The 24923-nt window shown below is 39.3% G+C and overlaps 1 protein-coding gene across 8 annotated transcripts in view; it reads left to right on the top strand.

Annotated features, from left to right (window-relative positions):
* Positions 1–9654: 9654 nt before the first annotated feature.
* RABGAP1L (RAB GTPase activating protein 1 like) overlaps positions 9655–24923 on the top strand; it is a 443815-nt gene continuing 428546 nt past the window's right edge. For 2 of the 8 annotated variants that reach the window (XM_081024862.1, XM_081024865.1), the window contains exon 1: positions 9704–9846. The gene's annotated coding sequence lies outside the window, so the exon portion shown is untranslated. Of the gene's footprint in view, positions 9847–10149; positions 10353–10657; positions 11177–24923 lie in introns of those variants that run through there. The other 6 variants (XM_081024864.1, XM_081024866.1, XM_081024867.1 and 3 more) reach the window with 5 other exon arrangements.

Raw genomic sequence — 24923 nt, 5'->3', positions numbered from 1 at the left:
ATAAAGTATTGTTATACACAACAACGTGGATGAATCTCAGAGTATGTTGAATGAAAGAAGCCAGACAAAAAAGAGAGTGTGTGATTTTACTTAAATAAAATTCTAGAAAAGTGACCTACTTTGTGTTTATTATATTTGAATCCTGAAGCTGTAACAGATATAACTGGAGGTTGCATAGGAATTTTTGACTGAAGAGCTTCAATGCCACAGGTTTGATTTTTTTCAGCGTGAAGTGCTAGACCACCAAGCAGAAATTTCAGACGAATTTCCACTGGGTAGATGGTTCTTCAAAACCACGAGCTTCAGACAATGGAAAGTGACACTGAATTTGTGAAGAGTATTCTTTAGAGGAAGTTGTCCTGTTCATCCTGTACTCACTCACTGGAGCCAAGGAGGGAAGGGTACTTGCCCCTTCATTCCTGGCCTAGTGAATGGGGATTCTTACAGGATTAGTCAGGAAACTGATGGGAAGGATGGGGTATAAAGGGCCCATGTCTGACTCCCCGCCCAGGAAAATCTAGAGGGCCTGGCAAGCTCTTTGTTATTGGAGAAGATATACACAGTTGCACTGGGACCAGTCACCTCCCTCAGAGTTTGTCAGGACAAAGGGTGCATAATGCACTCCACAGACCAGATGTGGGCCACACAGGAAAAAGAGCCAGTCCAGAGATCTTTTGGGCTCCTCCCCAAGAGAACTGCTTGAGACATCAATTGGACTCTAACAGGAAACACTGTGTGGTGTGGATCTACAAAATCTGAGGCTAAGGGAGAGGTGACAGCAAGAGGAATACAATACATGACCTGTGTCACAGGAGTTGTCAGAGGCATTGTACCTTGATTGGCATGTGAGCGTCAGAGGAGCTCACAAAATTTCCCACAAGACACAGTGTCCTGTTCCCTCCCAGTACCCCTGCTACTGAGTAGGGGAGAAAGTAAGCAGAAAAGGGAGAAGCAACTGACTGCATGTCTTTTCTCTGAGGCTTTCCTTTCTAAATGTCAAATTGAGGCTGAACTTTGTGATTTAAAGGGATGTAAGAATAAGTGAGCAGAAAAGTCACGAATCTAGCTGGAATTTACATCACAGTGGCAGGGGGAAAAACTCACCCTCTGAATTCATTTCTGAGAAGTTATGTTTTGATTATATCTCACAAATCACACTAGTTCATTATAACATATACACAGATTTTCCAGTGTATAGTTAGTAGAAACCTTTCAGAACTTCTAGGTACAAGTCTTAAGAGGAAATGAGCATTACAAGCCCAAATTTATAAAATGAAAATATTTGCAATTTTTATATTAGTTTCATTCACCAATCACTACAGTAGAATCCTGAAATGAATGTAGAATATTCAAACTTTATGGAAGAAATAAATGTAAAATTTGAATAAAAAAAAAAATCATTCTTCCTAAGGCAGGGAAAAAAAATGCAGTGTACTTTAAGTAAAAAGATTATCGAACGAAAACATATCTTTAGCCATGGTTATTAAGACAAAGTCATTACTCGCATTCTCATACAACCTTCCTGTATCAGCTATCCTTCTAGATATAATGGGTCCAAATAAAGAATTTTAATTTTAAAGGAATTACAGTATTATGAAACTATGTTAATTCTTTATTCTAAAATCATGTGACTCAATAAGAGTATGACCCTAAAATAAGGTTTAAGGGCAAGAGCAGTGGTTCGAATTAGGTGCAGCTGTAGTGAGTAAAATCCAAAATAATAAATAATAATGGACTAAACATGCAAGATTTCATTCTGTACCAAAGAAGTTTGGAAGTTGGCATTTCAGGTGGGTTGGAGGTTCTACAAAGTCATCAGGGACCTACGTTCCTTCCAGTTCATCACTCCACATTCCTGCAGTGCATTCTCGTACTCTCATTCAAGATGGTTGCTAGCTGCAACCGTCATTCTATGTTCCAGATAGTAAGAGGGAGGAAAGAAGAGCCCATTCCTTCTCTTTGAAGACAATTTTTCAGTTATTTCTTTCTTGCTAGTCTACATGGCTGCAACAGAGGCCAGGAATTGTAGTCTTTTAACGATGCACATTCTAATCTTGAATAAATGTGGGGTTCTTTTACTAAAGTGGAAAGAGAAAATGGATGTTGACGCAAGCAGTTAGGAGTCACTGGCATACAGACTTAAATATAGTTCTGCTAATAAAACGTCTAGGTCAAGGATTGATTACTAATAAGTTAGAATTACTGAAAAGGATCATTGATCGTGCTGCAGATATGATTTTCTTTAAAATCTTGCTTTCTCTGTACAGCACATTTTTGTCCCTTGCAAGCAAAGAGACTAATTTATGATCACTTATCAGTAATTAGTTATATTATTTAAGTTCTCTGTTTCATTGAGAAGAGAAACAGCTCAGTCATTTCTAAAACAAATTTGTGAATGTATTTGTTCATTCTATCATTCATACAGGAAACATTTACTGAATGTATAGGTACTAGGGAAAACAACAAGATTTTTTTTTTTTGTCTCAAAGAACTAAAATCTAGTGGAGATAGTTATGAGAAATTTTAAATATAAGAAAACGTTATAGGTGCTGTAAGAAAGTATGTACCAGGTGTTGGGGCACAGAAGAGTAAGGTATTAATTCTATAAAGGAGATTGAAGGGTATATATCCAAACTAAGGCACAAAGTGATGGTGGAATTAAATTAAAAATTATTATGCAATTTTATTTATTTATTTTAATCGTAACTACCAATTTATACTACTTATTCCTTCACATTTTCACCCAGCCCCCAAACCCCCTTCCCATCTGGCAACCACCAGTTTGTTCTCTGTATATGCAATTTTATTTTATTTTATTTTATTTTTTATTTATTATTTTTATTTTATTTTTTTTAATTAATTAATTTATTTATTAGTTTCAGGTGTACAAAACAAGGTAATACTTAGACGTTCATCATTTATATCCCTCATACTGTGAACCCCCCTCCCCCCATCCACTATCCCTCCGACCTCACACTGAACCATCACATTATATATATAAAATTATAGTTGGCATTCATTAATGTTTAGCTTCTGATGTACAATGCCATGATCAGGTATCCACAGTATCCCTGAGGTGGTCTCCCAAATAGGACGCATGTCCATCGGATACCCAACAAAATCTTTACAACATTATAGAATACCTTCCCCAAATTAATTTTCAAAAAAAAAACCCTGAGGCCATCTTGTGGTTACCAGCTGCTTCCAAATCCCTTCACCTTTCCCCTTATCCCCAACCCCCTCCCACACACCCATCTAACCACTCTCGGTTTTTTCTCTGCGTCCCCAAAACTGTCTCTGATTAGTTCATTCACATAGTCTTTTCTTTAGATTCCGTATATAAGTGAGATCATATGGTACTTGTCTTTCTCTTTCTGACTTATTTCACTTAACATAATGTTCTCTAGATCCATCCATGTTGCTGCAAATGATAAGATTTCTTTCTTCTTTATGGCTGCGTAATACTCCATTGTATAAATGTACCACAGCTTCTTAATCCAGTCATCTACCGATGGGCATTTTGGTTGTTTCCATATCTTGGCTATTGTGTAAAGTGCTGCAATAAACATAGGAGTGCATACAGATTTTTGAATTGGAGTTTTGGATTTCTCCGGGTAGATGCCTAGGAGTGGAATTACTGGATCATAGGGTAGTTCCATTTTCAGATTCCTGAGATACCTCCATACTGTTTTCCATAGTGGCTGCACTAATCTGCAGTCCCATCAACAGTGCACTAGCGTTCCCTTTTCTCCACATCCGCGCCAGCATTTGTTGTTTGTTGATTTATTGATAATAGCCATTTTGACTGGAGTGAGGTGGTATCTCATTGTGGTTTTTATTTGCATTTCTCTGATGGTTAGTGAGGTTGAGCATTTCTTCATATGTCTTCTTGCCTTCTGTATGTCCTTTTTAGAGAAATGTCTCCCCAAGTCCTCTGCCCATTTTTTAATTGGGTTGTTTGTTTTTTTGGAGTTGAGTTGAGTAAGTTTTTTATAGATTTGTGATATTAATCCCTTATCAGATATGTCATTGGCAAATATCTTTTCCCATAGAGTAGGATCCCTTTTTGTTTTATTGATGGTTTCCTTTGCTGTGAAAAAACTTTTTAGTTTGATGTAATCCCACATGTTTATTTTTTCTCTTACTTCGCTCGCGCGAGGGGATATATCAGTGAAAATCTTACTCTGGGTAATGTCCATGAAGTTTCTTCCTATATTTTCTTCTAGATATTTTATGGTTTCAGATCTTACATTTAAGTCTTTAAGCCATTTTGAATTTGTTTTTGTATATGGTGTAAGGAGGTGGTCCAGCTTCATTTTCTTGCATGTGTCCGTCCAGGTTTCCCAACACCACTTATTGAACAGACTATCTTTACCCCATCGTACATTCTTGCTTCCATTGTCGTAGATTAGATGGGCATATAGGCATGGATTTACGTCTGGACTCTCTATTCTGTTCCATTGGTCTATGTATCTATTTTTATGCCAGTACCATGTTGTTTTGATTACTGTAGCCTTGTAGTATAGTTTGAAATCAGGTATCGTTATACCTCCCACTTTCTTCTTATTTCTCAAGATTGCTGAGGCTATCCGGGGTCTTTTATGGTCCCATATAAATTTTAGGTGTATATGCAATTTTAAATGTACCAAAGGACATAGAGACCCACACAATGAACATCCATTTACTCACCATCTACCTCGTGAGATAAGATATTATGAATATAATCGTAGGACATACTTTTTATTAAAAATAATTCTAAACCTGGATTTTGGTATGAAGTTTGAAATTATTAGCAATCGTATGTATAAGTGTAAATATCATAAATACCGTAAGAGGTTGTTATTGTCATCAAATCAAAGAATTCATGAGTGCTAAGAATCTTCCTGAAATTGGAGATGTGTTAGAGAAAGTGTTAGGAATCTTTTCATACATTCTAAAGCTACAGGTTTTGTCCTTTAATAGTTCTCAATTACTTTATATTAGACTTCTATAGAATTTAGGCATAAATCTTTTTTTTCCCCCTTCAAATTTGCAGCTTATATTTTATGTAGCAAAGGGAAACGAGACTGAAAAATGTCATGTGGGAAGGGAAGGGAGGTGGTGGAGAGGGCATGAATTTCCCTTGACTCAAGAGGAAAGTGGTAATTTTCCTAGCTTTACCATGAAAGTATGTGTAATTTTTGAAGTTGCTTTTCTGCAAAACATATGTATTTAAGGAATATTTCTTATATGTCCAAAACCTAAATTCTAGACCTGTGGCAAGTACTTCAAGGGGATTTGGGGTCCCTGCCAAAGCATTCCCTAGAGCTGGAAAAAAACACATCAGGGAGCAGAACTCCGCTAAAATGGCTGACGCCACATCTGCACCGAGGCAGCCTCCTTCTTTGACTATGTAGGTTCTTTACATTGTTAAAAAATAGAGTTTATTTTCAACAATTTCATTCCATTGTTAAAAAGGAGTTCCTTTTCAAATTTTTTTTTAACATTGTCAAAAAATTAATCAATTTCAGATTAATATGGCAAACTAGGCTGACAAACTCTTTACCTTTCCAAAAATATGAAAGTGCTAGATAATAACCTTAAAATTGAGAAAATAGATATTGCCAATTTCAATATTTTGAAAGCAAGAAAGGGGAATACCCCAGATTCTAGAAACAGAAAATCAGCATTAGAGGGACTGAAGCCAAGCCCATGCTGAAGCCCAGTGGTTCATGTGGGTAATGAAACTGGAAGCATACTTGAGACTGATGTACTCGCGGGGAGGAAAAGATGGGCCACATGTTGACCGTTGTTCAAGCTGAGTGGTTAGCACATGAGGACTCACATACTTTTTATGCACTTACACACCTTTGTAATAAAAAGTTAAAATAAAACACGTCCTGGGTGCTATCCTATAGCTATCGAATCTCTTAGGTCTGCATTTTTTCTTTATAAACTTCCAAGGTGATTTTGTTACACATTAAAGAGGATCACTGCCCCAGACCAAAGAAAAGGACTGATGATGAGATGAATTTCAGACACCTGCCACAAGGGATGGGGAAAAACAGTTTTTGGTTGGGGTCCTTATCCTCTCTTACCAAATTACAGAAGTAGTGCATTAGCTAGTTTTCTTCAGAGACATTTGTGGCTCTGCCTCCCTTCTCCACTGCTTGGAAACTTTGTGATCCATATAAACATATTATTGGATTTTGTTCTTATTCAGTCTTAAAAGGGTGATTGTAACATAGGTTTGGCTAATCATATAGGTGCACTATGATTTGCCTGAATTACTCGGACTTGCAGCACTACCTAAAGCTGTGAAATAAAAAAGTTTATCTCTGGACTCTTCTATTACTCTTTGTTTCCTCTGTGATTCCATCCTTCCTCAGGTTTCCAGTGTCTCTTTTCCAATCTTCCCACTATTAACAACAAACAAACAAAAAACAACACTCAAAAGCCATCCAATAAACTCATTTATACAAGATTACTGATTAGAGTCATGAAGTACTCTTTTCAGGGAAAGTTGATTTAAACAGGCCGCAGGATTTAAGTGAAAACTGAAAAAAAAAAGTGTAGTATAGTGATGGGTTTTCAGGCATCAGGTAACCTAGTTAGGGAAGGATTTTTTGGGGTGGTCAAGTTCTTTTCTACATCCTCAGAAATTTTACCAAGTAGGTTGTTATCTATTCTTCCCATTAGAACTATATTTTCAGAAAGTCAGATAATGTAACTACAGCTTTTTTTTTTCCCCTCTGTAACCAGACATGGAAAATTTAGCTTTGGCTACTAGTAATAATAAGCAAAAAGCAAGCTTTCTTACACAGCTAAGAAAATTTATTGGCTCGGGGAACTTACTCAGAGAAAGGGGTAGGCTTCAGGCTGGGGTTGAGTCCTTCCATCTTGTGTCGGCTTTATCCTCAGGCTGGCTTCCCTCAGGATAGCAAAGGGGGGGGCGCGGTGCTACTGTAACTGTAGGACTCACATCCACCCATCACACCAGCAAAGCACATTTCTTCTCCCAACAAACACAAGGTCTGGTCTTCTTTATGACTGGACCATTTAGACCTGCATTAGTACCTACCCATGAATACTGACAGTCACGTGAGGACGACGAGATTGGGCTGACTGTACACATCAGTTGGGACCCACACTTGGAGCTGGAGCTGGAGCAGGAGTTGGGCCTACTCACATTCAAATCATGAACTGTGTGGACAGAAAAGGGGTTCTATGCAAAGTAACCTCACAGGGCGATCTGATAATAAATTCATAGCGGGGCAGGTCACGGTGGGTAGTCACACCCCAGGCCTATAACTCCTTTAGTGAAAGTTTTTAAAACAAACCCTGCCCACTGTCCTTACACATCTAGGTTAACTCCTTTTAGATGCCAGAAGTAATACCCCTCAACAGTGTAACCACCCTCAAGAGAGCACATCATCTTGACTAGCCTGTAATCCAATCCCCACCTTGCTTTCTCTCACCTTCATGTAATCTCCCTTACATTCCCTCCTTAATTTCAAATGCATAACAGAAACTGCGAAACTGTTATTCTCTGGAGCATTTGAAATCTTACTTCCTGGCAATTGTCAGTTTGGCTCAAATAAATTCCTATGAAACTTCTTTACAGGTTTGGACATTCTTACATTGACAGCTGCCCCACAATTGCAGAGAAGAAGAAACACATTCTGGGAGTCAACTAACAATGCCCATTATAAAGGTATTATAATATTCTACCCCATTAAATGTCATAATTTAAACTCTCCCATTTTTGTTCAGTGTTAAACTTGTTTCTAATTTTTTGGTATTATGACATTTTAAATTGGGAGTTGTGGACCTCCATGAGGGAAACAGGGCAGTGTATGGTAAAATAGGGAATGTAGAAACTGGTGGGAGGAAAAAAGAGTGTGTGTCCTGCCGTTCGTTGATTGTCACCAGGTGAAACTATAAGTCCACTGTTACTAAATCTTCCACTTTTTAAAGACAAGGCTGGAATGCATGTGAAATCTTTTGACTTCTTTTACCTTTGGCTAATTTTTTTTGAAACACCATGCAGGTGCTTAAAAAACATTTGTCGGTTAGATCTGGACCTAAGCCACCAGTTTCTGTCATACTATGAGTCATGCTATAATATTTTAAAACACCTCCTCCAAAGCAAGAGCTTCAGTCCTTTTATGGACCAGCGTTGCTAGGATATTTTTAATGTAAAGGAAGTCATAGTGGGGAGAGAAAAGAGCAGCACACATTACATGAAGAATGTTTTGTTATTAATTCTTTGGCATGTACTTAGAACTGTTTTCCTGATGGTAAGGATGAGTTTGTACCAAATCACCTTCACTGTCTCTTATCTAGGTTCTCTTGTGACTGGTCTCTTATCTAGGTTCTCTTGTGACTGGTCTCTTATCTAGGTTCTGTTGTGAGGAACAGTTCAGTTTTACAGAATGACCCCTGGTGATTAGAGGTGTGACATGTGGCAATGGGACAGTTTTTCTTTTCTGTGTAACAAGGTGGTACATGGATTGATCCTGTAAGTAACTTAGATACTATGCTAACTTTAATAGAAGAATTAACTGTCAACAGCTAATGGTGGCCATTATTATTGTTTTCAGAGACATATGGAACTGAATGTAGGACACCATATTTATTGTGGACTTATCATTTAAACATTTTATTTTCTTTTTCCTTTGGCTAACTTTCTTTCTGAGTGCAGATAATTACCACAGTGTTGCCCTTTTTGTCAAAGAGCTTCTCTCTAGTTAGAAGATACCAGAAGGCAGAAACTATGGCCTTTCAATCTGTTGACTTTCTCATGGTGTCCAGTGTAACTTTACCAGTACTTTTCTCTAGTAGACGCTCAGTACCTACTTGTTGGCTGATTTATTACTTAGGTACTGTACGTCTCAGGAAATCGACAGACTATTTGAGTTATTCTAACCCTAAGTTTATTAAATATCAAATTTCCAGCATTTGAGTCAGGTAGATTTTGGAGATACAGAGGAAGGACCTTCTCAGGGAGGGGAAACACAGCATCGTTACAATACTCAATAGTCCCAGCATCGGTAGACATTTAAATTAGGAAAAAGGAAAAAAGAAACAGAACTTGAGAGAGAGGGCCCTTTGGCCAAATGTATTTCTCAGGGTAGCTTTTGGATCTAGGTGGACAAATGAGTGCACAGGAATTGAAGTGGGATGGAGAGTTTTAAACTAAAGAAGACATTCTAGAGCTCAAATCATTAGACATATACTTAAATCTTGCTGCCCTACATTCACTTATTCATGCAATGACATTTGTGGATTTCTTTCTAGGAGCCTAACGCTATGCTAGGTATTATGGAAGATGTACAAAGGCATGAAGCAGGTTCTCAAGCATTCTCTAGGGGGATAAAATATTGCACAGATTTACCTAGATAAGGTTGAATATTAGGTGACACAAACTTAATAGAAACAAAGTGCTTAGGAAACGGGGGAAATTTACAGGTCATTTCTGGCTGCAAGATGTAGGAGGGAGGAAGTCCACAGTTCAAGGATCAGTACAGTATTTGTAGAGGAAAGAGAGTTGGTTTGTTTTATCTCTACCTAACGTAGCTTGTACGCCCCAGTTTATTACCCAAGGGGATGAAGAGGTCCAGATGAGGGCGTGTTTTGTTTGTATAAATACCAACCAGGGCTCAGCGCTTCCCCGTTGGTTCCCCGCGGGTTATTCCCCTCTTCTACCTCCCCCGCGTCCCGCAGAACCAACCAACAAGGGAGCGTTTCGTGACCCCACGATACTGTTAAAAAGGCGCAGAAAAGAGTAACTGGAGAGAAGAATTCGTTTTCCTTAAGGTGACGTCCCCGAGGATGCCCGGGCGTTAATGACAACGTGTACACCAGGTGATGAGCAAGGGAACAATCGCCCCCAACCTGGGAATCTCTAAGGACTCGGTAACCGCTGGCAGCGCTTCAGCCCACTCCGCTCGGGCTGGAGGCCGCCCGTCCGCGATCCCGCGCGGACCCCACTCGCGGAGGTTCTGAGGGGCGGTGGGCCTCTCGCGCCTCCCCGGCTCCCTACCTAATAACCCGTGTTCTCCGCGGGCTCGCTCTCGCCCCCAGCCCGACCGCGGCCAGGCCGGGCCGTGCGCGCCGCCGCCGCCAGGAGCGCGCACGCCGCGCCGAGGGGCCCGGACGCGCGCGCTCCCGACGCCCCAACTCCTCAGCCCGCCCCCGCCCTCGCCTCTTCCTGCCCGCGGCCTCCCCCTCCCTGTCCGCTCCCTCCGCCCTCCCGGGGCTCTGGCGGCCGCCGAGTGAACGGGACCTACCCGGCCGCAGAGCGCGGGCGCCGGGTGGGACGCGGGCGCCTGGCAGAGTTGTCGCGGCCCGGCCGGCGGAGACGTGAGGCGGTGAGGCGGGGCGACCTCCTGGGGGCCGGCGGGCTGACGGGCCGGGCCGGGCCGGGGGTGTCGGCGCCGGGTCTGAGCCCGGGGTGGCTTGAGGAGGGGGCCCGGCCGGGGATGGGGTGCGAGAGGACCTCGGGAGGAGGGCCCGCGGCGAGCTCGGGACTGCCGATCGCTGCCCGGACCCCGCCGTCCTCCCGCGCGGCCGCCGCCCGCGGCCCCTCACCTGGGGGCGGGTGCCGACGGGCGCTCGCCCCCCGCGGTGCCTCCTGACGTGGCCGCCGTCCCGGCCGCGCCGCGTCCGGCCGTGTGCGCGGGGGGTGCCCTCCGGCTCGCGCGCAGGCTCCCGCGAGCGACCGCGCCGGGCCCTCGGCGCCCCGGGCCCCCGCCCCCCGCTTCGCTCCGCTCGGGCTGTGGCCGCTCGTGGCTTTGCAGCCGGGCACGGGCTGCATCCCGGGCAGAGCCGCACCTGCCAGGAACGCCCCGCTTCCGAGTCGAGCGCCTGGCCGCCGCAGACCCGCCTCGTCCGGGCTGTGGGTGCTCCGTGCCCCGACGGCTGAGTCAAACTTTCTGACACTTGGCGAGGGCTTCGCACGGGTCGCCGCCGGCGCGGGGCTGGGCAGCGGGGCGTCAGCGTGGGGAACGGCCGCCGGCCCGCGGGGGGGGACTGGGTGCCGGGGACCGACTGAGCCTCCCGGGCAGGATGCGCTGAGCAAACGCACCAGAACGTAGGGGGTCAGGGGCGGGCGTGAAGATTCGGGCAACTGGAGGGAAATGCCGAGCCATTGACCCCGTGAGCGAGAGGAGGAGGACTGCGGCTTCCTTGACAGGTCTCAAGCGCCGACTCTGGGAACTGATTTCAAGGCCTGCGTTTTTCATACTGGGAAGTTGAGGCGTTTTTAGTACATTTTGGATTTTCCTGTGCGTGGTGGGAAGTCCGTCATGGCTTGGTACAGTTCTGAAAACACGATGGCGTGAACACCGTCTGACTTTTTTTTTCGTGATCGTGTTTATATTTGATTTCCGCGGCTCTTCTGCAGGTTATCTAATACTGTGACATCAGGAGATACAAACAGGGAGCTCGCTTGTAGTCACATTGGCAGTGGATTTTGTCCACGGAAAATATTGGTCCAGAAGTTGTTATCCCTGCAAAACTGGCCTGTGATTCGTTATCTCAACAGATAGTCCCATATGAAGCTGATGATGAAATTGCAAAGGAGGAAGACCAGATGAATTTTATGTGTACATTATCATCAAGTTGTACTAAATGCTTACCTTCTGGGGGAGTTAGTTGAGACTCTGAGTAAGTGGTATCTACCATGTTTCCCGGAAAATAAGACCTAGCCGGACCGTCAGCTTTAATGCGTCTGTTGGAGCAAAAATTAAATAGGACCCAGTCTTCTTTTACTATAAGACCGGGTCTTATATAATATAACATAATATGATATGATACGATATAATATAATACCGGGTGTTATATTAATTTTTGCTCCAAAAGATGCATTATAGCTGATGGTCTGGCTAGGTCTTATTTTCGGGGAAACACGGTATATTAAATCCGTTCAAAATGTGCTCTCGTATTATGTATTAATAAATCATCTGGGGAGAATTGGATGTAGTTGGGCAGTGGTTATATGTAAACATATAACCTACTTTGTATTCTGGAAAGCTGGAGACAGGTAGCGGAGTAGGTCCTAGTATTATTGGGACATGTAGTGAATATACCAATCAACATAAAAAGCTGTGACTATAAATATATGAAGTGTTCTTGGGGCTCCAGTTATTTGATGACAATCTTTGTATGTTGAAGTTGTACTATTCTGAGAATTTTTATTCCTTTGCTATTCGTTTCATGATTACTATCATTTTCTTTTCACTTTAGTAGTTATGATGTTTTTTATTAGAATGACAGAATTTTCTTTGGCATATGAAATAGGCGTTTTCATGTTTATCAGCTCTCTAATTCTAAACTTCTGACTTCTAAAAGCTTGTACTTGAATTTTTTTTCTTTGTCTCAGCACATAGTTGAACTTGCTAAATTACTGTATATTTATTTGAGCTCAGATGTTACAGCATTAAAGCTGAAAGTCTTTTTATCCATTCTTTTGGAGTAGTCAAAAGAAGGAATTCTGTTGTGCAAAGTAAAAATATTGTGAGTGGGAGAGTAGCCAGGCTTCTAGAGATTAACTCTGAAGAGACTAGTAGCTAAGTAGCAAAAATGTCTAGTATTGAGGGTGTAGAACTGGGTCTGCATTCCATTGTCTTGAAGTGGTGTGGGGCTGACTATGGCTGGATAGAGGGTGTTTGGAGAGTGAAATCGATATTGTAGCCTGTGGGATTCCCAGGCACAGAGCCTTTTTGCTATGTCCCACAAGTTTCAATGAGTTGCTACATGTGTACAGCTCATGCCTTATATAAATAGGTCAACCCCTGGGTCTGAAGACGACCAGCCGTCCAAGGCTATTCCAGCCGCTGGTTCTTCAGAGATAGCTCAGAAATTTCTTACGGAGGCAGTTTTATGAGCATTTGCCGTCACAAGCAGTGGAGGAAGAGAAAGTACAGCCTCGAGCCTGAGTTACGGTAAAGCATACTCAAGTTTTAAGGAGAGATTTAATATGCTGAGCATGGAGACTTGATTTGATTCTTGGCTTTTCAGAGTGAGGAATAATTTTCACTTTATGGCTAGTGTTTGCAGTTGGGTATAAGGATGTGAAAAAAAGGGGACTCTAATAAGGAAGAGTTAATAGAATTAAGCAGAACTTGTATCTCAACATTCTCCTTTTCATACTGCATTTACTTTCCATATTGTACTCATTCAACAGATAGGATGCCATAATTGTTTAAGTATAGCAAGTTTGTGCTCATGCTGACTCCTTTTTGGAAATTTTTTTTCTTTTTTTTGGTGTAATTTTTGGGGATTTTCCTGGGAAACTTCTAGGCACGTATTAATATTTCAGTTCATTTGGAGTTAGATGTGGGCAAAGATTATTAGTATATTTGAAATTTTGAGCCTTCTTGTTTTCTAAATAGCCTTAATAATAGAAAACACAATTCTTTATAAACACATGAAAAATCTGGTTACAGACTGTGTTGTGATAGACATAGTACAGCCAAAAATATATTCAAGAAACTTCCCCTTGCCTCATCCAGTTTAGTAAGCTTAAATAAGAAGTAAGAAAATAAGAAAGTATTTTTTTCAAAAAAAGCCTCATTTTCCCAGAATATCATGTCTAACAACTGTTTGCTGTGGTGTTTTTCCCCTTGTCTATTCTAAATTCAACAAATACTGTAAGTCTCTAATCCATGGCAAAAACTTAATTCCAGTAGGGAATTCTCAGTAAGGCGATCTCATTGACTGATGCAAGCTTATGCTGGAGAATTTGGCTGGGAATCGTCAGGTATGGAAAGTTACTTTTTTACAGTACTGGTTTTCTCTATACCCAGGTTCGCAGAGGGGTAGGGGCATGGGTACAAATGTCACAATACTTGTATTTTTTTTCATGCTATAGATTTCTTCTTCTTTTCCTCCTTGTCTTCCCCCAACCCTTCAGTAAAAGAGCCACTGCTACTTGTAGGAATATGTTGTGTCCTTTAGGTTTGCAGGCTGAACAAAAGTTGAGAACACTGGCCTTTCACTGATACTTCCTAAGCCAAATTTCCACTCTCTGTAATTTGCCTTCTGGTGATGTCAGTAGGCATCTCTGTTAACTCTCATTTTTGAAGAGAAATACAAATTGTGGTGGTGAAGAGACTACATATGGAACCAAGAGTAAAATGTATTGCATTGTGTAGTATACAGGGAAGAGACTAGGTGGTTGTTTAGCGGAATACTTACTAAATTGTTTTGACGAAATTGTTTTGACTCATAGTAAGAACTATTAATACATATACCTTGATTCAAAACACACACACACACAAACACACACATGCATACACAGATGAAGTTGAAAGAAAAGTTTGGCGAAACGAGGTCCTTTTCAGGACCTTGCTGGAGCTGGCTCATCATGCTGGTTTGCAAGGGCAATTATGCCTTTCTCTTCCCACTTTGCTCCATGTTCAGTGACATCATGTTGGTAGCTTGAAATTGACCATGGTGGGAGTATTTATACCAGGGAAATCAACACATGGTAGATTCATTTTATTAAAAAAAGAAAAAAAAAGATGAGTTTGGACCTCAAATTGATATTACAGCCAGCTAACCAGCTAACGTAACAACAACCCACAGTGGTTTAGTCCTCCTCTTCACTTTGCAGATATACACACGAAGAGACTGAGGTTCAAGGTCATACAGGTAGTTATTAGCAAAGCCAGGTCTCCAGACTGCTAATTTGGAGTTGTTTCTAGTGGGCTTCTCTCCTCGCTTGACTCAAGCCATTCATGAAGCTCAGTTGGAGTGCCTAATATTTGCAAGACATCGTGTTTAAAACAGTTTGAGTAGAGATGGATAAGGCACGAACCTTGCTCCTGTGGGGGGTTTAACATGGAAACAAAGATACGGCAGAAAGTAATATGTGGCAAAGAGATAAAGATAAGATGCTACCAGTTTAGAGAGAGGAGGGAGAGATTACTTTTAGTTGAAGGGTAAGGGAAAAGGTGACTTTTAAACCATGCTTTGAAGAGTGCGTGGGATTTGGACATGGTGAAATAAGGCAACTAGTATGGAGAGAAAGGCCTTCCTGGACCAGGGTGATCAAAGGCCTGAGGGAAGAGCCAGGCAAGAAAGAGTCAGCACCAGATGGTGAAGAGCCTTGATTGCCAGTTTTCCTTTCTGCTTTTCAGTTGATCTTTCATTTTTGTCTCTGGAGTCATCTAGTGCTTCTTAACATTAAATAAACTTTATATGCTGTGCTCCTGATTAGAATATTACCCAGAGAGCACTTAGGTATTGATCCTTAGAGTAAAAGCTGAAGGGAAAAGTATCAATGTTAGGGAAACAACCTTGAGCTTTCCACTCCTAAAACTGTCGGAAAGGGGACAATATTTTCTTTGTAAGGAGATACCATTATTTTTTGTTTTGCCAAATAGACAGCATCAGATTGGCTGCAGCAGAGCAGGAAGCAGTTTTGAAAGTCTTTTCAAAGTGCCCTCTATGCGTAAAATGTGATTTCTAAATGACGGGGTCTTAATTTTTGGAGGCAGGTCTGGTTCAGGAAGAAAGGCAGTTTATATAGATCCCTGAGCTGACCAGCTCTCAGGATTTAGGGCAGCAAGGCAGGCCATTTCATACCACAGCCTGCTGTGTTGGATTGATAGATGCTCTACTCAGAAGTCCCTTGGATTTCACCGCTTATGTTTGTCCCAGCTGGTATGACTGAGGATGTTTTGAAGTCCTGGATGGAGCTTGCCTTATTCCACAGGGGAATTAGGTGGCTAGAAATGAAGATAAATGGCAGTAGGTTGTGCCTGTTAATCACATTTGAAGCACTGGGGTTAGTCTTCAAGGTTTTCTGCCTGCTTTTGATTTCACACTTACTGCTTCTAATGAAAATGATGCAGTCAATTTGAAGAAGCTTTACTCTCTTTGACCCACTAGTTCTATAAAGGTAAAAGCTTTTTAGACTGTTGCCCAGGTAACAACACATACAAAGACTGTTGGAAGTGTGTGGAAAATTTTGGTAATCTTGGTAATGAAGTTGCTATAGTAAATAACTGCTCAGTTGGTAAAAAGCTGGGTTACTTCTGGATGGTTGACAAAGTTTTGGATGAGCTTTGGTTCCAAAATAAGTATGAATTGTGTCTTTGCCATACTGTTTTTGCCATACTGTTTTCCTCATTTATTTAAGCTCTGACATGTAAAGCATATTGTCCTGTCATTTCAGGAGGTTTCAGCAGTTTCATCTGAACTGCTCCACAAGTTAGCACACCCAGTAGCATGATAAGAGTAAGATGTGGCCTGCCTCAGATACCGCACACCAGTTGAATGGAGTAGCTAATCAGGTTAGCACAGAGTAGTTTTCTTTACTTTCTTTCTTTCTTTTTTTTTTTTAAACTGTTAGGCTTCCCAAAATGAGTTTGTTAGAACCCTTCCAAATTTTCTATCATTTTTTTTGGCAATATAAAGTGTATAAAACGTCCTTCATTTAAACTATGCAAACATTTTCTACATATATACATACATATATACATGTATACATGTAGAAAATATACATTTTCTACAAACATATATACATACACATAGTGTGTATGTGTGTATGTTTGTACATACACACACACACCCCCATAAGTTGTCGGAATTTGTGGTGAAAATAGTATACCTGGCATTGACTAAAAACAAGTGTTTGACCTTTGAAGGCTGTCATGTGAAATAGTCATAAATATGAAAGTTATGCAAACCCAAAGGGATTTTTTTGTATGCCAAATTCCAAGAAAGGAGCACATTTTAAAAGGGAAGTGTGGAATTTATTCATGTACCAGTGAATGATTTTTCAACCTCTGCCCTACCCCACAAATACACTTAAACATTTTGCCCTTATTATTAGCAGTAATCAAAATTACAGGACTTTTAAAAACAGACTTCCAATACAGAGGATGCAAATAACAAACACTATTTTTAGAAAAAATACAAACCTGTGGTTTTTGTTTTTAAGGTTTAAGAGACACATAACACTAGTTTTTGAGAAACCGTATAGAGTATTTATTCTGTGCTTCAAGATGTATTTGTCATTTTGAGGCCCTCTGCTAAGGAGCATTATGTAAACGCAAATGGTTGTTAGAGTGGTTATTAGCTATTTCCTTGAGTAGTTTGTTTCTTTGTAGTCAATTAATTTTGTTCTGACACTTTCAATAGATTATACTGTAGTGAAAAGTCACCATTAAAGGGAGTCTATACATATACTAGCAACAATATGGTTTCTTAGTTGGTTTTACAGTAATTTTGTTATTTCGGCAGCTATCTGCCATCAGATCTTATTCATTTATTGTTTTAGTTCCAGAAACGTCTTCTCTCATGAACTGTATTCTTTCATTTAAAAATCTTTTGTCTCAAATTTGTCCTGCTGTTCATGGCCAAGTTTGGACTAATGTTTTGATTTGCCTTTGTCCCAGTCTTTCTGTACAAAGACGTATTACGGTCCATCAAATTGGTACTGAATTGTAATTCAGTTCATGTCTGCTTTCCTCCATCCATTTTCCCTCTCAGTATTCTAGAACTGACTCTAGCACTAACCCAAGCTTCCTGGTAGTTAATGGGAAAATGAAATTAGATATTGTTATCCAAATCCTAGGACCACCAATTTGCCAATACTAGTGAACCTATAAAATGTTTATGCATGAGTTATGCAGCTTAATTTTTCACTAATGAGTCTAAGCCTCGAGGTTTTTTTTTTTTTTTTTTTGGTGTGTGTGTGTTTCTAAATTCTGGCCTGCATTTTATATTTCTTATCAACATTGTCGATAGTTTTGATAGATGAAACAGGTTTCTCCTGTTGCACTTGGTTTCACAAACAATAAAATAGCAATCTCTACAATTTGAAGATACCAGGTAAAGTTTTTAAAAGATAATCTAATAATAGTAGGTTAGAGAAGCCAGTTTGTTTAGCAATTAATGTGATACTTTCCATTTTATGTATAAATTTCCTTATTTTTGCGTGCTAATAATAGTGGAACTTTATTATGTTCCATTGAGCATTTACTTTTCTAAGTGAGAGCTTTAGCAATTTCGTACTTTTGAGAATTTTGTTTGGAAGAGGATTACAATAGTAGATTTTAGGAATTTTGATTGGCTAAGGGGTGACTGGGTGGGTGAAGAAAAGAAGTGATTAAGGTGCAATCACTAAAAACATTTTTGGTTTTGTGGAAGACAATGTAGGTAAAACAGAGGACCTTGCTTCTTGATCTAGTGCTGTGCTGAGATTCAGAGAGAGTAAGTGATTTGCTAGGTTTTTTCTTTTTGCATAATAATAATAATGATGATGAACTAACATTAACTGAGTGTTTATATGGGTTAGTTATTATAAGATAATGTGCATTATCTAGTTGATCTTCACAAAAACTGTATGATATAGGAGCGATTATAATATTCCCAGTGTGCAGATGAGGAAACAGGTCTAGAGAAGTTCAGTAACTTGCTTAAGATCATATAGGTCTTAAGGGGCAGGTCTCTTTAGCTCCGAAATCTGCTTGCAGTGACTCTCAACTCCTGCTCTATATTGCTGATTCTTTACATGGGGATGATGATACTTTCCTTGCCTGTTTCATGGGCATGGTTATGAGAATCAAAAAGGGTAAGATTTACAAAAGAACACCTATAAGTGTGCCTGGTGTTTTCATTTTACTGGATAGTTTTTGAGAAACCAAAGAAATCTTTGAAGTAGATAAGCACATATATTACTCTGTAATCACTAATGACATAAAATAAGTCAAACAAATGAATATTTGAAAGGCTGCCGTCTGCAAAGTAGAAGACATACTTGGTGTGTGTGAGTCCAGAGGTTCAATGAGTGAAAGGCAAAGGGAGGCAGACATGTAGAGTGTATTGAATAAAAAGTGGACTGGATTGTTTCTAGCAACCTGAACTCTTTCTGCAGTGAGGAGGAGCACATGTAAATAACATTAGGTGACCCTAAGGTCCTTCCAACGTTAAGAATCTATGAGTCTTTATAATGGGTGACTTTTCTTCTATTCCAATACCTCAGAATAGCTAGATACACTCCAAATAACATTTTTATTTTAGCTTGGATCATCAATAGTCACCTTTCTTTTTGATTTTAGTTTAGTTTCAGGTGTACAGCGCAGTGGTTAGGCATTCACATAATCTATGAAGTGATCCCCCAATATTTCCAGTCACTGCCCATCTGACACCCTACATAGTCTTTACAGCATTATTGATTATATTCCCCATACTGTACTTCACTTCCATGTGACAAGAGTCACCATTCTTTAAATGTCAATTTCTTGCCCTTAGGTTGAACACAAGTTATAGTTGCCTGGGAAAAATATAGTTAGTTATGTATTTTTGCTCTCCCCCAGTAAGAGAAAAAGATGTTTTTGAGGGTGCAGTGACTAAAACAGCTTAATCGTAGGCTGTCACGTGCTTGTACTTCATACTTTTCTTATGACTTTCCCTTAAATTTAGATTTCCTGAGTGTGTATTTTCAGAAGAAAGTTTATATCATTGTGGGTGTGAAAGGTCGTTTTTATTGTATGGAGTGTTACAGCTTTATGGCTTTTTATATAGTTGGTTTTATTCTCTGACATTGTTTATTCAACAGGCATTTGTAAGGCAGTGTATGAATTTAGTGCTAGGGCAGCGGAGATAAGAAAGAGTGTGTGGACCTGACAGTTGTATCGGAGAAACAGAAACACAGTGGAGTGTAGCAAGGATGGGGCAGCTTCCAGAACATCCTGTTTTCCTCCTGTTGTGATATTAATACTAATAACATTGTATTGTAACTTTCCTGTTTTTGCATTAGACTATAGGCTTTTCAACAGCAAAAATCTGTTTTGTTTAGGGCTCTGAAATTGGTGTGGCCTCGGTTTGAATCTTGGTTCCCTGTGGCACTGGGGAAGTTATCTGTAGAAGGGGGATAATAGTACTTATTACACAGGGTTATTTATCTTGAATAAGTTAACAATTATAGAGGAGACATTGCAGTTCTTGGCACATAACTCAATTCACATAAATGTTTTCTTCCCATTTCTTTTTTGTTGTGTGTCTGGCACTTAGGACTTTCAATCATACTTTTTTAAAAAAAATTACATTGGGGAATATTGGGGATCAGTGTGTTTCTCCAGGGCCCATCAGCTCCAAGTCTATGTCCTTCAATCTAGTTGTGGAGGGCGCAGCTCACTCCAAGTCCAGTCGCCGTTTTCAATCTTTAGTTGCAGGGGGCGCAGCCCACCATCCCTTGCGGGAATTGAACTGGCAACCTTGTTGTTGAGAGCTCGCACTCTAACCAACTGAGCCATCCGGCTGCCCCTCTGCCATCTCAGAGGCAGCTCATTGTCTTCAATCTAGTTGTGAAGGGCGCAGTTCACTGGCCCACATGGGAATTGAACCAGCAATCCTGTTGTTCAGAGCTCACGCTCTAATCAACTGAGCCACCTGGCCTCTCTCAAGCATACTTTTTAAGTGAATTCGTGAGCTATATGTTAGAACTGAATTAGATCTATCATCTATCTATCTATCTATCTATCTATCTATCTATCTATCTATCTACCTACCTATCTATCATTAACCTTATTAAATGAAAATCTCTTAAAACGAATAATAACTAGTACATAAAAAAACAGTCTTTGAGCTACATGGGAGCAAATTATTTTGTCTCCAAGTTAGAATAGCCTGAAAAACTGAAAAACTTTGCCTAGCGCTTGTCAAGCTTGAATTGTTTTGATGGCAGTGGGTTTCAAGTAGGTGGAAAAGATTGTAGAGTTTCTTTACCTGGACTTGCTGCTTTCTGACCTTGTCCATTTGTGTTGGTGGCTGTGCCTCTCATTGCCATCGTCTTGGCCTTTTTATGAGGGGATTGTTACTGATCTATGTTTTGGGGAGGAAGGAACCCTGAATCTGACAGACTTACTAATTGTGTGACCTTGGGTAAGTAATCCTACTTTGGGGTTTATGTATCAACCCCATTTTGTCAAATGAAAGTAATAATACCTCATGACTGTGAAATTTAAGGAATAAAGTAGGTGTCAGGTGCCTAGAAGGTGCTGCGTACATGGTTGGTATTCTCAGCCCTGCTACCAAGGTGGAATCCTCAGTATTCCTTGTTTAGTAGTAACTTGAATTGACTGCAGGAAACCAAGAAATTGGGTGAGGGAGGGAGAATTGTGTGACCTGGGGAATGAGGGCAGAGAACTTGTGCCCTTGACCTCCAGTGGAAGATGAGGATGGGGAAGGCATGTGGCTTTCTGTGAAAGGCCAATAGGTGGAACCAGATTGGATCAGACGTGGCATAACATCTATATTCCGGCTGAAAACCTGATAAACTGGATGGATGGTAGTTTGGGTTTCTTTTAGTTATTAAAATGCTTACTTGATTAGAGAGTTATTTTTTTCTGATTGAGCTGAGTCTAATTTATTCAAGGCTTATGGACTGTTGAATCGTTTTATGATAATGTGTTAAGACATTTCAAAGAATGAAGTTATTTTTTTTTTCCCTTTAATGTCACAAGCTGTTGAGGTCTATATGCTGCTATGCTAGTGGTATCTGCTATTTCATTGCATCTCTGCTGTTGGCAAGGCACCGTGTTAGGTGCTGTGGAGGAATTTAAAGAAGTATGAAGCATAAACCACGTGTTTCAGAAACTTGGCTGTGGTGGCGAAACTAATACACACATGTGTTAAAAATAACTGATTTTTAAAAAGAGCAGAATTACTGATAACAAACATATTCTCTGAGCCCAGTATCCCTAGCATCATTTGTTTAGAGATAAATAGTTTTGCTGGAAGACTTTCTTAGGCTGCTGTGCATGCCAGTGTTACAAATTAATAGAAAAATTGGAAACTGAAGTTTTTGGCTAATGTTGATCTTTCATCTTATTTGAAAAATATTAGAATTGTCTTGTAATTTCTTCACTAATATTGTCTTCGGATTTAAAAAATTATCTGTACATCTTAAAGTGTCTTTATTTTGATACCTTCAAATGTGATTGTTGAAAAGTTGATAAATTGTTCTATGTATCATTCCAAAGTAGATTAAATTAAATCATCATGATTTAGATATTTTCCTATGACAGCATTTTATCTTAATTTATATATCACTTGAAAAAAATCAGATTAGTGCCATATTTGTTATTGAATTTGCCTGCAGTATCTTTCATACTTAAATGGTCACGTTTTGATCAAAAGAAGCATCACTTTCACCCCCTGCTTACCTTGCCTAATGTTATACTTGGATATCAGTGACTCTCCAATCAGAATGCTCTCTCCTGCGAATTTCCTGGTGCTGACTTCTCCTTGTCATTCAGATCTCAGCTTTCTCCATTTTCTCTGAATCTTTCCCAAGCCACCCAGTCTGAAGCAGTCCTTGATCCTTCAGGCTTGCTCTGCCACGGTGCTCTATGTAGTGTAATTCAAAATACTTACCCTGTCACAGAAACTCCCTCCCTCCTGTCTTCCCACTCCACAGTAGCGTGTAAGCTCCTTGAGAGCAAGGACTTACATTTCACTTTTGTTATCTCTAGAGCTTTGAATAAAGCACACAAAATTTTATTTATTATTGAATGAAGCAGAAATTCTTGGCCCTAACCAGCTTCAAGGCTTTCTTGAAAATTCTTTCACTTCATTATCCCTTGGTTTCTTCCTCAGCAAAATGGGTGGGGGATTGAAGAGGAAAGAGTTTGAATTAGGATAACTCTAAAATCCCTGTCATTTAAAGGCCTGCCATTAGCTTGATGTGAGCTATGAGTACTGATCTAATGGCGCTGATGAATTTTTGCTGAGCTACTTAGTTTCTTACTGTCTTCTCCTGAAACCAGCAGTGCATATTTATATTTGCAAAATGACTGACAGCACTGGAGAATCCACTCTGATTGTAGAATGAGGTTTCTAGATTATTAAAGAGATTACATCTGCAACTTGATTTCTGTTCTGATGATCAAATTAATTAAGATAAATTTCTTTGGCATATCCAAGTATTAGGTTGAATGCATCTTTCTGGTATTGACTCTATAAGGAAATTTGAATCATGTCAACTTTTTAATTTTAATTATGAGAGTTATGTATATGAATCATAAGTTGAAATAATATTCATATAAATAAAATGGGAGTTTATATAAAAAGTAATGTTTGTAGTAATTTCTGGGAGGCAGTGGAGATTGTAGATATACACTATAATTTTTCATTTGGCCCATATGACTAGAATTTTAGACAGTTGGTCCTTTCATTCTTCACTTGGGAAAGCATTGTAATGAACAAAATCATTTTTGAAATGGGTTAAGGAAATAAGCAGACAGTTGATAGCAGAGGAAATACAACCTATAAGCAACTGGTTAGTTAGATCTTATCACTAACCAAAGAAATGTTTATGAAAGCAAAATAAAATACTATTTTATGCCTATTTAAAGTTTTTTGAAAATAGTAATATGTAATACTGGTTATTGTTTGGAGTTAATGGTTAGAGTTTTGTAAAGCAGGGATATGTAAATATTGCTAGTGGATTATAATTTGGCAGTATATAATTGTTAGACTATTCATAACCTTTTAATAAACCTTTGATTTAGTAATTTAGAAATTGAGAATATCCTAAGCAATAACTATAGAAAAAAAGGAAAAGATAAAAAACAGGTGTTGCAGGAGAATATTCAGAGCATAATATTTATAGTAGCAGCATATTGGAAGCAACTTAAATTTCCAACAATGGGAGACTTTAAGTTATGATAGATACACTTATTCTGAGATCTATTATGTAGCATGAAAATAATTACAATTAGCATAAAGAAATACTTATACATTTAAGGAATAGTGAATATAACCATTTAAAGTACATAAAAACAAGATGAGGAATTCAGTAGAATGCTAATTGTGTTAGCATGATAGGATTATGGAATTTTTTTTGTTTTCTATATTTTCAAAATTTATGTAACCTTTATAATGAAAAATATGTAAACTCAGGTTTTGCTACCTTTGATAATTTGTTAGTATAACTGTGGTTGCTAGATTTAGCAAATAAAAATACAATATTTGGGACATACTTATACTAAAAATTTTTGTTTATCTGAAATTCAAATTTAAACTGGGTGTCCTGTGTTTTGTCTGATAATCCCAAGTGTAACGTATTTTAATTATAGTTAAATGTTAATTGAGAAATGTTGGGACACTGCTTCCCAAATAATTCTGTTGTTCTTAATTCCACTAATTTAAAAAAAATACTAGGATTATTTAGCTGGAAGAATTTTTTTTATGGTCTAGTTTTATTTCAGGACTAGTTTTTAGGTGATGCTTGAAGGAAATATGCTTCAATGTTTGGCAAAAGTAATTAAAAAATCTTATTGTTTAACAAATGTATATGATCTTTTTTTGTGTATTTAACAATGATAATATTAGATGCTGTCTGTTTACATTAGGTAGAAGGATGATGTGTGAAGCTATCAGTCTTAAAAATAGTGGCATTTCTGCAGTGAAACATCTCATATCTATATCTGGGAAGGTGCTTTCCTTATAGCACACTTATTAGTAGAGTGTTTGAGAGGTCAAGAAAATTGGAATAGTAGGAAAGGGGAAATAGGACTGTAACTACTCTACTTTGAAAACTGGGACTTTTTGTAAATTTCACATTTGAAGTGAAAATAAAATGACATTTATTAAGAAATTCCAGCAGTTTTCTAAGTCTTAAAGGAAAAAATAGATAATCTTTCCACAGAACAAAATGTCATAACTTTTTGGTTTGAGGAATAGAATATGAAATTTGGTTACCAGAGGGAAAGTAAGGGAGGGAGGAGGTAGCAAAGGGCAAAGGGGGTCAAAGATATGTTGATGGAAGGAGATTTGGCTTTGGTAGTGAATACACAATGCAATATACAGATGATGTATTCTAGAAATGTACACTTGACACCTATATAATTTTATTAACCAGTGTCACCCCAATACATTTCATAAAAAAGATTTGGGGATCCAACTCAAGATGAGTCAGATGA

The sequence above is a fragment of the Rhinolophus hipposideros genome, assembly GCF_964194185.1.
Source record: "Rhinolophus hipposideros genome assembly, chromosome: 19".
In the NCBI taxonomy this organism is placed as follows: Eukaryota; Metazoa; Chordata; class Mammalia; order Chiroptera; family Rhinolophidae; genus Rhinolophus; species Rhinolophus hipposideros.
The sequence above is the reverse complement of the archived record's forward strand: the minus strand, read 5'-3'. Positions and strand labels throughout refer to the sequence as shown.